Source organism: Ambystoma mexicanum, chromosome 3q (assembly GCF_040938575.1).
Source record: "Ambystoma mexicanum isolate Mex_15411 chromosome 3q, UKY_AmexF1_1, whole genome shotgun sequence".
NCBI lineage: Eukaryota > Metazoa > Chordata > Amphibia > Caudata > Ambystomatidae > Ambystoma > Ambystoma mexicanum.
In genome coordinates this window covers 1,055,840,872-1,055,854,661 of record NC_090926.1, presented here as the reverse complement: position 1 = coordinate 1,055,854,661, position 13,790 = coordinate 1,055,840,872, and the positions used below count along the sequence as shown (strand labels likewise).

Genomic DNA, 13,790 nt, shown 5'->3' with positions numbered 1-13,790 from the left:
CACAGTAATTGCATTAGTATGGTTTTCTATTTTGTTAAAAAGAACATAAACTTTGTGCAGGCGTCAACGGCTCATCTAAATAGACCTGCACAAATGATCAGTTGTCTAAAATAAGTAATGGATATCTAAATATGATTCGATTTGCTCGATCGTTGGAAGTGTCACCACCCAGAGATCTGCATCAACTACTAGGGGTGATGTTCTTGTAGAACATTGCGCCGACCCGTAACTGCATGCTCCCCCTTCTTCTTGGACTAATGCTCCATCGACTCCCTGAAACATAGGACTTTCATTAGTAATGAACACAATATTGAAAAAAGAAGACACATAGGAGGGCGACGACAGAAGGACATATCAATGGCTAAAAACGAAAGAAACATTGTGTGTAACAATCACGCTACAAGAATGCAAGATCTGATGATCTCCATCGATGGAACTGTCCGGAAACGTACCTCGAGCATCTGAGTGACATCAACGGTTGTCGTCAATGCGTTGGACTCCTCAGCATCTCCCTGAAAGACAGTACTTGCATTATTTTGGATAACAATAATTATAACTGAAAACAAAGACTAGAGGACGAGTACTAGGGTGTACCATTAGGTAAAATAATTACACGATAAATTAAAACTATTGATTTACATGCCTAAAACAAGTCAGTGGCAGAATAGCTAAGTAAGATTACCCGATAGGCGCTTGAAGTGGCTGATGACTGCAATAAAGACACGGATGGAGAATCTTCCGCCTTCATATTGAGTGGATACATAAATGGGGAAATTATTGTTAGCTAATGCTACACACTACCGCAAGGCCGAGAGCTAAATCCGTAAACTTGACTCACCAGTGGAGGGATGTGGACGAATAGAGTGGGAATAGCGGTTGAGAGCAATTTTCGCTTCGCTCGCGGTGTGTTCTTCTTTATTAGCAATGATGTGGAGTACATGTCTGAGCTAAAGTGCCTGCTGCAGATGCGGTATCGATCACCCCTCTTGTCCGCAAAGACTTCTAGGACTCTACTTTCAAGCTCAGACGGTGGATATCCGCAATATCGGACCCATTCTCTTATCTGATCTATTGTCTTAGGGAAAACATGCATTATAGTACCTTCAGATTTTTTATGGGTCTTCGAAGGGCAACCGCCAATGGAACAGGCAGGCATTGTGGAAAGTTCTGAAAAGTAAAGATCAACAATTCTCTATGAATACCAATGTGTTAAAAAATTAAATGACACATAAAAGGTTCAATGCAAGGTTCGTTTTGGTTCTTGGAACTATACACGTTATTCACATGCGGATAAGTATTTGAATAACTTTAAAAAAATAGAAAAATAATTTGACTAAACTCAGAACATGTGACTAGTTCCTTGCATGTACTGTCTTGAACGAAAAGAAAACATGGATGCAATTTGATGACTACTAGCAAATAGATATAAATAAAAAAATTGGACGCAAAATGATTATGGTACATGGCCTTACCTTGACGAACAAACAGTTAGATGCAGGGATCAGAGTAGTTTCTTGTCGTAGAACAGGGAGCAGTTCACAGGTTGCAAACTGACGAGTTTGCTCGAAGTGGTCACGGAAGTTCACAGAGACGAAGAGCAGATAACCAGCACCTTCACGGGTTGACTAGCAAAGCGCAAAGAAGTTCTCATTAGAAATATGAAGTGGGTTATAAAGAATTCGAAACAGGGGTGTGTTTGTGAATGAATGACGTGAATATGTCGTGGCATTATGCGGTTTGCAGGGGGGCGTCCAGCGTGAGGGGGGATGCTTGGCAGGAGACACGGGGTCTGGAGGTAGACATGGGAACAACAACCCATGCTCTATAGACCACTTTGAAGTGTACATGGTCTTTGGCACCACTTGGCCTTTATCGCTCCCTGACAGCTCCACTTGCCAGCGCAAGTACCCCGGTGCGAACTGCCTTTGATAGGGCGGGGGGTGGATTGGGGCGGTGGTCGTGCAGACAAGACACAGGAAGACTCGTGAATGGAGACACACTTATGTGGATTGCAGGGGGGCGTCCAGCGTGAGGGGGGATGCTTGGCAGGAGACACGGGGTCTGGAGGTAGACATGGGAACAACAACCCATGCTCTATAGACCACTTTGAAGTGTACATGGTCTTTGGCACCTCCTGGCCTTTATCGCTCCCTGACAGCTCCACTTGCCAGCGCAAGTACCCCGGTGCGAACTGCCTTTGATAGGGTGGGGGGTGGATTGGGGCGGTGGTCGTGCAGACAAGACACAGGAAGACTCGTGAATGGAGACACACTTATGTGGATTGCAGGGGGGCGTCCAGCGTGAGGGGGGATGCTTGGCAGGAGACACGGGGTCTGGAGGTAGACATGGGAACAACAACCCATGCTCTATAGACCACTTTGAAGTGTACATGGTCTTTGGCACCTCTTGGACTTTATCGCTCCCTGACAGCTCCACTTGCCAGCGCAAGTACCCCGGTGCGAACTGCCTTTGATAGGGCGGGGGGTGGATTGGGGCGGTGGTCGTGCAGACAAGACTCGTTTGCCGCAGGGCCTCACCAAGGAGAGGCCATCTAACTGCATGTAAGAGGCAGGCTGCAGGATCTAGTACATGGAAGGCAGGGGGGTGAGTTTATAAATACCTCACCCTCCCAGGAGAATATATGGGTGCAGTTCACCTTGGAGACCCTGGATGCCTAGGCAGTTAGTCAGCAGCAGGCTGGCCTGTGGTGGCAAGGCGGCACGGGCCAGAGGGGGTCATCTCTGTACCCGGTGCCCAAAAGGATGATTTATTATGATCAACCATATTGATTATTTACCTATAACCATGTTTTGTATCAATAAAATCCAACGGCCTTTTATTGCCAACGCTTGAACAAAGTGGTGTGGTAAGTATTTTTGGGGGAGGAGGCAAGGCCGGGAGGCTTGATGCCAACCCGCAAAATAACATATGTATGTCTGCTGCATATGGGTTCAACGGTTATGTGGATTGAAGGTGGGCGGCCAGCGTGAGGGAGGATGCTGGCCGGAGACATGTGGTGTGACAAGACAAGGCACAGGAAGACTATTCAATGGAGACACACTAGATTCATTTAAAAAATCAAAACAACCATTGTTAAAATATATGTTGGGTTTTATTTTAGATCTTAATTTCAATTGAACATAAATAATAAACATTACACATTGTAAAGTTCCGGTTGCAGCACATCCAGGGAAAATCTGCGGTATTGTCCACTGTCGCTGGGGAAATGTTGTCTAATGGCAAGTACCGCACAGGCAGGTAATACTCTCCGAACGCGGTGTCCGAGCCTCCCGTGAAGCCACCAAGTGAAGCAACGATAGGCCACCAGCCTGTACCACCGGTGAAAAGGAAAGATGCAAACGGTATTAAAATGACAAAACTTTCTTATCAATGTCGATGAAGGTAAAAAATGTCATTCTGCTTTGAAAAAAATTCTATCTAGAAAATGCACAATATGGAACCAATTTACATGCGTTCGAATGATATGTAGATGTAATTTTATATGTGGGAGACGACCATGAAATAGTAGTGGCATCACTGACATCACAACCAGAGTATACTTACTCGTTACTCGGATTACGCGGACGAACAGTGCCGCGAAGTTCGTGCATAAGCACCATCATCATCCTCAACACGGTCCGTGAGAGGCAGGCTTCCCTGAACTCTGGCAGCTCGGTGATGCATTGCGGACTTGGCTTGCCTTCCGAAATGTAGGCCAAGCACCCGGAATTTTCACGGCAGCAGCAGTTCTCCTCCTCAGTTGGCATTAGCTCGCACCGATTGCACAGGCACCAGGTGGAGACGCCGTCCATGCGACATGGTCCAGGCTCTTCATCCGTTGACTGGTCCTCCCAACTGCCGTCCGAATCCCCATCGTTTTCGCGTGCTTGCCTTTCCAGTAGTTCCTCCTTGGTGTACTCGGGCTCGTACATATACGGCATTATTGTAGCCATTGTGTGGTAAAGAAAGTAAAATAATTTACAGAGATGGTACAGGTGTTCACAAGGCCTAGAAGCGGCGAAGGTAGCTGACCAGAGCACAGAAACGAGTCACAGAATACTCAAAGTAACACAGAGAGAGTAATGGAATCGAAAATCTGCTGCTGTGTCTTGTGAAACGGTGTGTTTATACTTATTGAGGAAAGAGGCGTCCTGCCATTTCCATGGCGACACTTCATTAGCTGAGGTGCAGCGATTGTTGACACGAAACGTGCTTTGGCGTTGGGAAATGGGCGGTACGCGTCTGCTGATGTCAGGCTCAGGGGCGGGGGATTTGATTTAGTGCCGCAAACGCAGGTGAGCCAGGTCGATGGGGGGAAATAATAGGATTATCACAAAATGGCGGCTGATTTCGAGTGCGTTAATGGACGAAAAGTCGGGTAAGGTCCATAGGAAAGTTTTCTACGATCTACCGATTTATGCTTAAAAACACATGGCCGAACCGTAGGAACAATAAAAAAAAAGTCCCGGAACTATCCTTTAACTTTAACTGCCCACTCCCATTTTGCAGGAGAATGTAAAAAGAGTTTTCATAATCTAGAGTATGAGATTAACTTTTTCAAAATAACACATTGGGCCTCATTACAACTCTGAGTTGTGCTCGCGGGTGCCTTTCATTCCGCCAGGTTTGCCCTGGCGGAATGAAAGGCACCCGCGAGCACAGCAAGCCTCTAGCACCGGCACCGTTATGAACGTTATGAACGGTGCCGGTGCTACAGGCATCCCCATTCCCATTGAGCCCTAATGGGATCAATGGGAATGGGGATATACCGGCACCCGCGAAAGGGCAATTACTGGGTCCGGCCGGGCCAGAATACCCTGGTAATTGCCCATTTGCGGGTGCTGGATTTTCTTGCCAGTATGGAGACAGCCTTGCTGGTAAAACCTCCAACTTCGTAATGAGGCCCATTGTGTTTAAGTAATAGCATTGTTATGTTTTTGGTCCTTGTGTTCTCTGTTTCTTAATGAAATGAGGATAGCTGATAGCATTCCTTTTGCATGCACTCATTTTGGCATTGAGCACAAAGCAATTTTTGCACAGAATGATGTGTGAGCATTACAAGATAGAAATTAACCCTTTCATAATTCTTCATACCATATGCAGTTTGCTTCGAAAACGATGTATTTTAAACATAACAGTTTATCTTACTGGCTTTATCAGCTCTTCCCGTGTCACTCTCAATATTTTACTTCAATCATCGTCAAATACACTTGAAAATGTTTTTGTATATGTTACTTGTCTTTGCAAGTAATAGAAGTAAAAGCCAATAAGTGTGAATACATTTATGTGAATATGTATCTATTTATGTGTTTGCCAAAACCTATAAAGGTCAATAGACATTATTGTCAATGGTTTCCAGGAGTATATAGCTTGACTTGGAGTGTAAGCTGTTCACTCACAAGTATATTTATGAAATATGTGACGGGTCATGTGTTTTGTTCCAGTGTTGGGGTTCTTTTGTGGTTTGTTTCTATGGTCTCAAAAGTGGCTTGTTTTTTTCTGCTTGTTGGACATGTGAAGGAGTGGCTATGGGCTATCATTATGTTGTGTGACCTGGTGTTGATTGAATCAGGTTTTTACTGGTTATGCGCCTCATCACAAGTTGGCCGGTATCCCGCCCAAAGCTTATGGCGCTACCACAACTCAGTCCGACACAATTTCCGCCGGATCACAAGTTGCGGGCGGTGGTAAATCCCCATTCGCCATTGGGTCCATAGGACCCAAGGGTTTGGGGAGCGCTATTACCGCTGACGGCCCGGAAATTGTCATTCTTACCTCCAGCAAAAAGCAAGAGGTAAAAATGCCATTTTCTGCCCAACTCGTGATTTGGCCAGCCCTTAAATGCGGTGGTAATAAGGTTACCGCCGCATTAAACGGCTCAGGCCAAACTCGTGATGAGGCCCTATCTGCGAAATATTTTATAGTGTGCTAAACTAGGATGAAAGTTATGTTAAAGTTGTGGAAGAAGCTGAAACAGGAGTCATGGCAGAGAAGGGTTTCGGTTATGTGGTGTTTGACATGTACAGTTGTGAACCTTATCTGCTACTTCAGCAATGAAAGGGGTTGAGTTTGGAGAGTAGCGTTACATGGGTCTAGTGTGTTTTAAGCTTTATGCCTCTTTCTGTTTTATAGGTGCTGTCGTGAAAGACCAGACGATGGAACCCTCCCTCACAGTGGCTATCTTTAATCTCCATCCTTCTATGAAGCACCATTCCTAGTTACAGTGTTGGCACCATGCCATGTGGCACCCTCTTCTAACCAATGGTCTGCAGTGTTAAAATGATGCTCTTTCGAAAACCTTCAACCTCCCCAAATGCCAGCTCTGCCATCTTATTTTTCTATTTTATAGGAACATGCCTGTAGTTCATGCAAAGAGGTGTCTCCTCCATTATCAGTTCACAGTCACAGGTATACAGTAGGTGCAGTATCCACTCTGGTGAACTGGCCAAAATTGAAAAATCGTGAGGCTTTCTGGTAGGCTGTTGCCTCTGAAAGGCAGAAGTGCTACTCCAGAATGGGAACTCTTCTCATACCCCTTTAGCCACTGTCTGAGGGGTGAATAACCCTTTTCGTCCTTACTATCCTCTCGCGGCCAGCGGCCTCGCATGCATTCCTACTGACAGACCTACCTGTCAAGTGTCAGTCATCTAGTGTGGCGCTCTTTACAGTGTAATACATTCTATCACATTCTAGCAAAGCCATGGACATTTTCACATGTATGAGAACTGTTGGGATAGGAGACAATATAATTCATTGACATATTGCTCATGCTTGAGATACCTGTCGCTCATCTGAAATCTTTGCTTCTCCATACTTATCTTCACACTGGGGTCTATCTTCTCTCACCTCCTCCCAGTAACCCTTGCAAACTAGTTTCTCTATGCTGGCTGCCACATTGTGTTTGGGTGTCAGCATTAGGGTGCTTTGGCCCCATCACCAGTAAACGTCATTCAAGTTACCCTGCAGAATACATGGAAATGTCACACATAAACTGCAAACATGGAAATGTCACACATATAAATTGTACCCTAATGTGTCCGGAAAGCTACAGATTCCAACACACCACAGTATTTTGCTGCAAAAGAAAGACAGTGGGACTCATTATGTGTCCGGCAGTAACCGTGCCGGTGCTACCGGTGGGTTGCCACCAGACCCGTAAATATTTACCAGCGCCTGACTTCCCGCTGCCACCAGGAGATGACAACCCTGGCAGCCCGGAAAGTCAGGCACCAGTAAAATGTTGTTCCCCATTCCCATAAAGTCCCATAGCACTCAATGGGAAAGGGGACATAGAAGCACCGGCACCGTTGTTAACGAGTCTGCCTACCAAGGCCGTTGGGCCCTTCAGGGCCAGACCTATCGGGCATGGCAGCACCGGCAGGCAGACCTGTAATATGCCGGTCCGGAAACAACAGTGCCTGTATGCTTAAAGGCACCCTTGTTTCGAGACCGGCAGAGTCAGAATGAGGCCCACTATCTTTGTCATTTGAACATTGGCTGACAAATACGAAAACTCTGTGAAGAGGCGGAGTATGTATCCTGGAAGCAGGCAATGGCTTGGATGCCTACAAGCAATTTAAGAAACCTTTTGAATGTTTCTCTGTGTTTGGTCAATTCCTGGTGATGCCATGACATATAGGCCTCATTAAGAGTTTGGTATCTCAGCGGTAAAACCACTGAGTTCCCACCAAACAGCATTACCACCACTTGGTCCGGTGGTTTTAAATGCGCCCACCAGAAATTGTATTTCTGGTGGACGCATTTAAAACTGGGATATAGCACATATAGAACTTGGGTATTGCAATAAACTAGGTGCCTCATTACGAGTTTGGATGTGCGGTTATGCGGCAACCTAATTTTTCCTGCACTGCCGAACTTGTAATGAGGCCCGTAGTGTTTTGCTATGCCCAAGTTCTACATGTGCTATATCCCAGTTTTAAATGCACTCACCAGAAATATAATTTGGGGTGAGGAGCAGGGATGGGCTGTAATGGGCTTTGAGACAGGGATGGGCCTCAGGACATGAGTGGGACTTAGAGGAATAATATCCTAAAAGCAGGGATGGAGTAAGTCCTCAGATCAGGAATGGACCTTGGGGCAAGGTTAGCGGATTCAGGGATGAATGTGCCTTACAGTAGTGATGAGCATTATTATTAGAGTGGGTATGGATGGGCCTGGAGCAATGATGGGCTTCAGAGCAGGGACAGGCCTTACAGAAAAGATGGGCCTTTAGGTAGTGCTGGCCCCTGAGATGAGGATGGACTTTGAGGCATGTATTGACCTTATGTCATGGATGGGGCCATTGTGAGCCACTCTGGATAATGGAGATCATAACAGTGTCGGCCATAATGCAAGAAAGCACTGCACGTATAATTATTTAATACATTGTGCTTCTCAAATAATTGTTTCATACAAAAATATCACTTTCCTCGTGCATTTTTCCGTGCGGTTGTTTTAGTCAATAGATAGATATATGTAAGTAGGAAAGTCCATTTGAGCCAAGTCACAAATTCCATAACGCCACAGAGTAGCCATCACTGGACGTTCACCTCCAGTTCTGAGCCATAACAGCAAGGCATTGTGGGTATGAAAATTAGCTCAAATGCAAACCTTTTTCTCCAGGAAATTGCCTTTGTCTAAGAGGGCAGTGCTACTTTATACATAGCTTAATCAACCCAAGACAGATATTTGCAAGGCTGCCAGGACAACTACATACCTGGTTTCACCCTTATTAGGGATCATCAGTGCAGTATAGTCCTGACAGCCTTCTGGTTGGAGCATTTGGCCATGTTTTCACAACGCCAAGAAGGTTATGGTGGGTTTAAAAAGGTTTGAACAACACCCTTTCACCTGAAATGTGAAATTAGGACCTTTTTAAACCCACCATGCAGCCTTTAATATTCTAAATAATTAATATAAATAATTTATATTCAAAAACATCCCCCCTCTCCGTTTGAAATCATGGGTTTCAGCCCTGAATGCCACGTTCAACCTCTGCCACGCCCCAACTCCACCTCGCATAAAAATACACTCAGATACACACCTTTTGCCAGTCCCCCCTCACATACAAATACACTCAAAAACACACACACACACAGACACACTCCTTCTCCCCAGGCCCCTCCCTGCTTACCTTAAACCTGTCTTCTCCTGCCTGTCTCTATCGGCCTGTCAGCCCCTGCGCGCACTCCTGTGCGGCAGGGGCGTGACAGTTACAATTTTAAAAAAGACCGCTCTGAGCATTCTCAGAGCGGTCTTTCTAAATCAGTCTTTTGCATTTTTGGGAAAATGAAAAAGACATTTTCACTCAATACCGGTTTGAAACAACTTGGGCACAAAGCCTTGACTCGCAAACCTTTTGGAGCTTGGGGTTACTTCATCTAGTACTTTTTGTAGTATTTGATGGAGAAGGGGGTGCCACCTTCTGAAAAATAAATAGCTATATCTTCCCGGATACATTGAATCCAGGTGTTTAGGGTGTTTATAAATGAAACAGCCGCCATCTTTTTTTTTCCACAATGAGACTGATAGCGTGGTTATAACCCAGGTTATACCACAGGGTATCGGAAAATAAAACACATGCAAATGCCATCAGGCTAGAGGTGGGTGGGGGCAAGAGGATACTAAGTGAAATTTGGGATGTGGAGTGGGGCAGAGAGCACGTTTGCAACACGAGGCTCAAACATTTTCCACATACTCTCAGGTATAACCTGGGGAATAACTGCGGCTACCCGACATTTCAACTGAAACTGTGTCACAGAAACAACAAGTGTAGTGGGGGCAATGTGAGAGGACAGGGGAGGGGAGGAGGCTATCAGGGAAGTGGAGGGAGCAGGCACGCATGAGGGGTGGCAGGGACGCTTTTTTGTGTGTGCCTCTTTTCCAATAATTGCTAGTACAATGGGGGTCATTACGACCCAGGCGGTAAGTACACCGACTTTACCACCATGGTGTAAACTATGTTTACACCATGGTGGATGGCGGATTTACCGCCCCATTCCAAGGTGAGTGGGGCGGTAAATCCTCATTTCCCATTTAACCTTCCCCATTCCCATTTTTGCGCCATAGGGCGTAATGGGAGTGGGGAAGGCGCTAATTACGGTGCCGTAATTAGCACCAAGGCGGTTTACCGCCATGGATTTTAACGGCTGCTAAAAGCAGCCGTTCAAAGTGGAATGAGGCGTTAAGGGTTAACGACGGCGTTAACCCTTAACGCCTGGGTTGTAATGAGGCTCAATGACTACAAATAACCGAGCGTATCTGTTGTTCATTGTAATGTACCCTCCGTTATAGAAAAAAGATATACAAAAATATACATATTGTATATGTTTACAGCTATAGTCATGTCAAGTGGCTTGGTAGCGTTTTAAACGGCGGAAGGCCTGGTAGTGTTGTAAAATGTAAAGTGGTCATGGCCAAGGCCATGGCCAGTGGAGCTGAAAAATATACAGTCGGCACGGCCAAACGTCGAGTTAAGCCGGTCCCAATGCGCTGAATTTCAAGGGTTTTGTTGCATTAGGTTTACTCACCTTAATAGCACTTCATATATGTTGTGTGTTTGGGGGTTAGAGGATTGGGGTGGTGGGTGGCAGGGTGAGGTGTGGGGTGGGTTAGATGGGGTTCAGGGGGAATGCCCACATTTTAAAAAATCAGTAAAACAAAATTGCTAAAAATGATCACGGGGAAAAATGCACCAGTAATGTCGAAACGAGGAAAGTGACCGCATTAAAAACACATATAACTGCAGTTTCAGTACCTAACTTTAAAACTTTTTTATTTATATAGCGCTTTACAGAGAACATTTCTATATACAATATTATTACCCAATCGAAATTAGTACTCATTTGTATCAAACTCTGAAGGATGAGTCAAACTTGCCAGGATTTTAACTGGTGACATGCAGATCACACACAGATCAAACCAGCAGGTACTTAACCCACTGAGCTATCTTACCTCATTTGTGTTTGGGGTCACTTTAAGCATATATTTAATACAATGCAAATTGGCACATTTCTGAAGAAATGATGGAGAATGGCATCGATTTGTTTATGTGTCTTGAAACTGGCGTCTTTATCCTATGTTGCTCCATGGTGCCTATTGTGTTTTAGTTCTTATTTTCTTTTTATACAAGTAGGCGATATCTCTCTGGGTCAGTTTCTTTTTTGTTATTTTTCAGTTTTTTGTTCAAAACTGTAATTCATGAATGTAATTTCTCTCGTGGCCATAGTGTATAACGCAACTTTCCCGGTATGCACATTATTACTTTTTTTTTATCAGTATTGTATTCTCCAATTTTGAATTCTTCAATATTGTTTCCTCCACCAGTATGTGGCTTGCTTGGGAGTGTCCTGCTGGGATGTCCCTCTACAGAAGGAAAGACGAGCCTGTTCATTTCCTGTAGCTCCTTGTTTTTCATTGATGATGTTTTCGCTTCATTTATACTAGTCTCCAGCTCATCTAGTTTTTGCTTTTCAGAGAGCTGAGGCCCAAAAAGAAAAGAACATGTTTAGTTTCTCCTCCTGCCCTAATGAATGCATGTGTAGCACTAGACTGCAACCTTGCCCTGGAGTATCTCATCTCCACTCTTAGCAGAATAGACCAGATTATTCCTAGAATGTAATGCTTCATTTGGACGTTCAGATTGTTTCTTTGTATGACCAGCATTAAGATATGGGAATTTAGGGGGTGGTTTCCCATAGTGGTGACTACAAGTAAGATTCACTCTAAATGCTGCCTACACCAATATGAACATATATCACAGGTAAAGCATTATTCTAAATGTCCATTTCATAGAATTAGTGCTAAATAATGCATTCCACCAAAATGTAGGTGGGGGCTTGGGTAAGGGGATTATTATGGTGGAGGATAAAGGAGGAATGGCTTTGGGGGTCTCCCCCCTCATTGAATTATGGAAAAATGCATTTAAAAGATAGAAAATGATTCAATGTGATAGGATTCGGAAAAAATAAAATTGATGTTATAACATAGATCCGATTCCCCACTGAATGGATTACTTACTGGTGAAAGGTTTCACTTATCAAACACCATTAATGAATAATTCATCTTCAGAAGTTCTCTTGCAGGAACACAGTTACCAATTATGTCTGGATGAAAGGTTTCAGTCACTTATGATGGGCTCCTTTAGGGGCATAGTTAAGCCCTGCACCCAGCTGGCACATCAACACCACAGCCGACCATTGACCTCAACTGTTTCTCTCAGTTGGAGAGCCAACACGTTCATGTTGGGGTAGCTGCTTCATAGTGTGCTAGTATCCCCCTGCGGCCCGGCTGCTGTGAATAATAATGTTAATACAACCCTGAGGTTTTATTCAATCTATCACTGTTGAGGAGTGGTGGGTGCTGCAGGGCCAACTAAGGCGTAGAGGATGCCAGCCAAAAGAATGCTCTATAAGCGAAAGGGGCCATCTGCTCAAGTCGCCACTAATGTGGGCAGGTCCCGTTAAAAGCCCCCTGCAGGTGCTCAGGGCCAACTGCAGTTGCAAAGGATTCTGGGTCAAGTTGCACATTAGCCTAAAACTATGCTGTGGCTGCTTTTCATAGGCCAGGTCTATTGTAATTGTGCTTCAATTTATTTTTTGCTGTGCTAGGATTGGAGGGGAAGTGGGAGCTGTGTATGAGTACCCTTGCTGGTGTGTCCTTTGTAGACTATGCCAGCTTCTGCTTGGGACTATTTTGAGCAACACCGGTGTAAGTTTGTTTATTTGTGCGATTATTGCTTTTATTAAATAAAATTAAAATGGTTTGTGCGCACTATCCTTTTACTATGTGTCTATCTAGGTTCGTTATTCCCGGGACCAGGTATCAAAAAGTATGTGCTATTTTGGAAAAACATGAACATTTGATTGGTTATATATAAATACCAATGAAAACCCGGGTTCACCATTAGACACCCATAAAAACGCTTTGTAACACATATAATGATAAATCATGGTTAAGATAGAGTCTGATTTACGTGCCTAGTTGCTTGCTTAGAAAATGGGAAATCAATCGAACAGATGCAATGAGGATTAGAATGCTCTCAGAATTCAAAGTGTGTGAACAGCCATTGCCCGATGGGTGGCATCAGCTTCATTTATATTAACGAGGGAGCTACAGAGAGGGTTCTGCTGCAATAAACTGCAGGCCTGTGAGATCATGGGAATTATTCATATTTTTGTTAGGGTATTTTTGAGCGTAGACCTAGCTTTGGGAAGCAATGGAGCACTTTACAATCATAGGGAGAAGAACAAGGTTAGGTAGCAGAGAAACAAGGGAGTGGGGAATCCAACAACAGGGGAGCAAGAGCAATGTCAGCAATGGATCAATAAGTTACAAGGGGAGGAAGCAGTGGCGATCAGATCACCCAGTCTCAGTTATAATGGGGAGTGGACGGTGTATGGACCTGGGCGTTAGGGAGGAACCATTCCTTAATGGGGGGGGCCCTGAGCTCCTTCTTGAATTGTAGAAGCGAGGGGATGAGTCAGATGTTGATGGGGAGGAGGTTCCAGAGTCTTGGGGCAAAGACAGAGAAGGCCTGTCTTCTGTTTATTACTTCCTGCACCGGTGGAGTTCAAGTCTGCACATGTCCTTACTTCTGTTGGATTGTTGGACTCTGGAGATGCTGAGTTTCTCAGTGAGGTAGCTTGGGGACTTCAGGGTGACAGCCTTGTAGATAATGCAACAGGATTTGAAGATGTTACGGTCTTGAAGCAGGAGCCAGTGCGTGGGCCAGAAGGGTCGGTGTGATGTGGTTGAATTTACAGAGCCTTTTGATGAGTCATGCTACAGCA

The 13,790-nt window shown here is 44.8% G+C and overlaps 1 protein-coding gene across 1 annotated transcript in view; it reads left to right on the top strand.

Annotated features, from left to right (window-relative positions):
- LOC138583216 (integumentary mucin A.1-like) overlaps nucleotides 1-12,776 on the top strand; it is a 276,987-nt gene extending 264,211 nt beyond the window's left edge. The window contains exon 12 of the mRNA XM_069655252.1: nucleotides 6,133-12,776. The gene's annotated coding sequence lies outside the window, so the exon portion shown is untranslated. The remainder of the gene's footprint in view (nucleotides 1-6,132) is intronic.
- Nucleotides 12,777-13,790: the final 1,014 nt, after the last annotated feature.